This window comes from Crotalus tigris, unplaced genomic scaffold, assembly GCF_016545835.1.
Source record: "Crotalus tigris isolate CLP2741 ecotype Arizona unplaced genomic scaffold, ASM1654583v1 scf7180000024338.4412243, whole genome shotgun sequence".
Lineage (NCBI taxonomy): Eukaryota > Metazoa > Chordata > Lepidosauria > Squamata > Viperidae > Crotalus > Crotalus tigris.
In genome coordinates, this window is record NW_024100508.1 from 2,695,250 (window position 1) to 2,700,721 (window position 5,472).

Consider the following 5,472-nt stretch of genomic DNA (forward strand, 5'->3'; position numbering starts at 1 on the left):
ATTTTCTAGTCTAACCTTCCATTTTTGTGGTGCACTGTTTGTTTGTTTTTCTTTTTTGTTGATTTTACATCCCAGGTATTCTGTTATAACTGCAGCTGTGCTGTACATTAGTTGGTTTGTTTCTTGCAGTGAATTGGTGCTTATACTTGCTATTGCAGTATTTGCATCTTTTAATGCTTGTGCTAGCTGTTTCTTTGGAACAAGCTTCAATGCAGGCAGCCTTATTCTGTTGTTTTTGTGCTGTTCTAGATGCTCAATTATTCTTTGTTTCAATTCTTTTATTTCTTTAGTTAGAGGGTTTTGTTCTTCCTGAGGAAGAGGTGCCTGGTTTCCAAATGAGAACAGTTGTATATCTCTACTGGATTCTTTCACTGCCAACTCCCCCTGGTTTATTATTATTATTATTATTATTATTATTATTATTATTATTATGGATCATCACACAGTCAGCCAGATGTTCAGACTGGATTTGGCATTTTGTTACCTATGATCCTTACCCAGGACCTGGGATAGGCAGATGTGGATGTTTGATGGTATTACAGATATCGTCGCAGGATGGAAGCAGTTCCTAGTAAGGCCGCCTTTTGCAATTGACTAATAGCGAATTTGTCAATGCCAATGGTGTTCAAGTGGTGCTCCAGTTGTTTTGGGATTGCACCCAAGGAGCCTATCACTATTGGTACTACCCTTGCTTGCTTTTGCCACAGTCTTTCTATTTCTATTTGTAGGTCTTTGTATTTTGTTATCTTCTCCAGTTCTTTCTCTTCTATTCTGCTGTCTCCAGGCACTGCCACGTCCACTATCCAGACTTTTTTGTCTTTCTTATCGACAATTGTTAAGTCTGGGGTGTTATGTTGCAGGTGCTTGTCTGTTTGAATTCTGAAGTCCCAGAGCAGTTTAATTTTATCATTTTCTATGACTTTCTCTATTTTATGATCCCACAGTTTTTGCTTACAGGCAAATGATATTTTTTGCAGATCTTCCAATGCACCATTGTTGCTACTTTGTCATGCCGCTGCTTGTAGTCAGTCTGTGCAATCTTCTTGCAACAGCTTACCAGGTGGTCCACTGTTTCTTCAGCTTCTTTGCATAGGCGGCACTTACTGTCTGTTGCTGTCTTCTCAATTTTGACTTTATATGCATTTGTCCTTAAGGCTTGGTCTTGTGCAGCCAGAATTAGTCCCTCGGTCTCTTTCTTCAATTTTCCTGCTCTTAGCCATTGCCAGGTCTTGTTATTATCTGCTTTCCCAGATATTTTTTTAATGTATTGGCCATGTAGTGCTTTGTCTTCCCATGCCTCTATTCTGTTCTTCATTTGGTCTTTCTTGTAGGCCAGTTTGGTCTCTCCAATAGTCAGTAAGCCTTCCTGATATACTAATTTCAGTGCATCTATTATTATTATTATTATTATTATTATTATTATTATTATTATTATTATTATTATTAAGTTCAGCTGCACCAAAACATAACTAGGAAATCTGAGTTTTGCAGCGCAAAAGCTATAGAAGATTCCAGATGAAATTCCCACATTCCCCCTGACATGATTCTCGAACACAGCAGGGAATTTAAAGCAGAATTCTCTCATTGGATACTATATGTTGCTGTTTAACCGTCAAGGAAAACTTTTTGAAGTAGGAGGAACTCTATCAGTCAGCAATTCCTCCTCTCTGAGGTGGGGAACTCACTCCTGCCTTCTTATAAATTGCTGCTAGTCAGGTCTAATCCTAAAATGTCTTATTCAGAATTAAATAGAAATAAATTAAATTAGTTGCAAATTCGGAGCATGGGGAGGGGCACACAAACAGCCTAGGCATTATGTAGATGCCTCCACTAAAACCATGAAATTGGTTCCATTTTTTTCGGGGGGGGGGGGGGCGGATAGAGAAATAATAGTGACAATAAAGTAAATCATACTGTGTAATTTATTATGGATAAATTGCATTTCAAAAGAACTGTGGCACAAACTCACCCAGGGCTAAGAACTTCATCAGCCAGGGAAGGTATGATCTCATATCCCCAACTGTTCTTTCCATTCATATATCAGAAATTATGCAGGAAACCTAAGAATGAATAAATTTATTTCTGGCTTAATGTTGTTCTTAATACATTTTTTGGCAGTAATATTACCCATATTTATTGTACACTGTGGGGTTTATATCTGAGCACCTAAACATAGAATGGGGACGCATATAATTACCTATAGCTAAGAGTCTACTTAATTAAAGCAAATATTTCTCCAACATCTATCATTTTAAATGTATTTCTGCTCAGCCCTTCAGGATCTTGCAAAGGAAAAAAAGAACTCACATAAACGCAGTATTCAGAAATATTCTTTGCCTTTAAAAATGCTACTATTTACCCTCTTGATATGAGTTACAATTCATTTTCTCCTTCTGATAGCCCTTATTTTCATCAGAGTTTTTACAGCCTCTTCCCAACTTTTATTTCACATTTAAAGCATGAAGTGACTGTAACTGTGTTAAAAACTCTCATTTGGGAGAGTTGGGGCTTCTGTGACAGGTTGATTCGTCTTTTCCACCAACACTTTCATTTTAACATCCTGCAGATTTACTGCAATTGGGAAACGCCCCTTTCAATCAGCGGCATTTTATCCACTGATTTTATCCATCCAAGAATTGCCTTAAAAGGAGGGCTGGGGGGGGGGGGGGGAATGAGAGGGACTGATCCAGCAAAGCTTACCTGACAAAATGAGAATTCCAACCTGGATCTTTCTTCTTTTAGCTTGCATGCTAAACCATGATTGAAAGATTAGTGAAGTACTGTAAGGGAACATGAATAGAAATATTTGCAGAAAGGAAAGCAAAATGGGAGAAACTTTCCATCCATTTCATTCTGGTCCCACCATAAAGTTCTTACCCATCAGCTCTCTGCAGCGCAGTGCTGGAATGGGCTCAGATCCCTGTTCTTTACTACACTCCGTTTTCTCTACCTCAGGAGGGGTTATATACCATCTCCCAGAAAGTGCAATTGAAAACTAATTCTGAATGCACACGTAGGAAAGAATAGGTTCATTTGTCAACCCAGTATCGGTAGAAACATTTTGACAAGGCTATAATGATTCTTCAGGGTTTTCCTATTGTAGCTAAGCCCAACATCACAAACTGCAAATGGAAATAATGGATTTCACTAGCATTAGCAATGGCAAGAGATGGGTAGAAAATACACGGTATTTATGATGGTTGCACTATCCTGGAGTCATGTGACTTTCCATGTATGATCTTCCCAGCCAGTTTAGGACAAGAAAAGTCATTGGGGGAAGACAGATCACTTAATGACGCATGATTCACTTAACAAGTACAGTGACTTATTTAATAACAGTGACCAAAAAGGTTGTAAAATCCGGTGCAACTAATAACAACAGCCTTGCTTAGCAATGGAAATTCTGATCTGGTCATAAACTGAAGACTATCTCTAGGAGACTTTCTATTCTCTTTCTATTCTGAAGATTAGGTCAGATTAGGAGATTTGCAAAATCTCTTCCATGAAACTTACTGGAATCTAAGCCTGTTCTCCAACGTGAAGGAACCAATGATGGAATAGTCTTGTGAAGAGTATAATGTGTGTGTGGGGGGGTAAAGGTTGTAGTAGTACTACATGTAGCAAAAGGACCCATTAATCTATCATAGGGTAGGATAGGAGTTAACCCAGCTGCAATGTAGCAATATGATAATGTGTTGTAATCTGAAAATTATGGTCTGGGTTAGGCTAGGGACAGTATCCACATATTAACCTAATTCACCTTAATATACAGAGATGAATTTACAAACTTGCCCAAATGTTACAGCCTCCTTTGAAAAATTATGGCTAGACAGTATACAGGTAGTCCTTGATTTACAGCAGTTCATTTAGTGACCGTTACAACAGTACTGGAAAAAGTGATTTATGACCATTTTTCACACTTATGACTGTTGCAGTATTCCCAGGGTCATATGGTCAAAATACAGATGTATGGCAGTTAATTCATATTTATGACGTGTTGGAGGAAAAGTCTTCATCATGGTTCAGTCCAAGCCGGGAATAAACAACATGGCAACTGCTTTAGAAAGAAGGTTGCAGTTTATTGAAGAGGAGAGCCAGACAGAAAGATGGCTCTGGAAGAAAAGAGAGAGCACATGTAGGGAGTGGGTTTTTATACCTTCTTGAGCCTTTTGTTTGGAGTTGTTCCTGTGGCATGAACTTTGACCTGAGTCTGAGTGTGCCTTTCTGGTATTCTGATGGTGGTGGGTGACTTCCCACAGATGGTTGCAGTGATCCAGGGTCACGTGATCATCTTGTGCAACCTTCTGACAAGCAAAGTCAATGTGGAAGCCAGATTCACTTAACAGCCATGTTACTAACTTAACAACAACTGCATTGATTCATTTAACACTTGTGTCAAATGGAGCAAAATTCACTTAATAACTTTGTCACTCAGCAACAGAGATTTTGAGCTCAATTGTAGTTGTAAGTCGATTACTATCCGCATTAGAGGAAATGCATACATTTCATGGGGAAAGCAAAGCAAATGTTCTTTGCTTTTTAATGAAAGGAAGCAAGCAAAACTCACCAAAAATGGAATGGGTTTAAGATCAAATATATGAGAAACTGCCATGAACAGAAAGTAGATTTGTAGGTGAGAAGCTAATATAGACTAATAGATTAATTATTTAATTCCTCATTTGGATCCTAACTGCCAGGTATTCCTGGCTGCTGGTTTAGTAATGTTGGGTGAAAAAAAGAGTCCAGTTAACCATTAACAAGTCATTAACTATTCTGTGCTCTGTTCCTCTTTCTTAAGTGGATGTCCAATCTCTCTCCTGCAACACTCACATTGTTCCCACATGCTGTGGGGCCTCAGAGCAGGCTAATCCTTATTATCCTGCCACTCTGGGAAAAGAAAGAAAAAGGGCATTGCTTACCCAGAACTAGCTTCTTGAGCAGACACAGTGACCTCCCCAGCCATTCTGAAATTAGTGAAGGGTGCTAACTATTGAGAGCTGAACATAAGGGACCAAAGACTGATTAGACTGTCATGGAGAAGATTTATGGAGATCCTGGTGTGGGGTGCAACCATGATTGTTCTGGACAATTTCAATGTATTTTGAGCGTTCCAGAATAAAAATCTCTAAATGGACTCACCAAGGCATGGTTGCCTAAACAGAATTGTTCTCCAAAGGCAAGAAAGTTCTGAGAATATAACTCAGTTTATGTGAAATACCCAAATATGTAAAAAAAAAAAAAACCCTAGGAAAATTGAAGCAAATGTTACGGTTTGCTGTCCTCTGCTGTTCAAATCATGCAATAAATATTTCTCTTTCCTTGCAAGGATATTGGTGAGCTATTACTGAAAAAAAAATACACCAATTATGAGACATAAGAATTAGTTAAATTGACGTGACTTGAATAACCCCATTTTCAATGGGGATTCTCAGAGAAATCTATTCAAATCCACATGAACGTTCAAGAACTGCC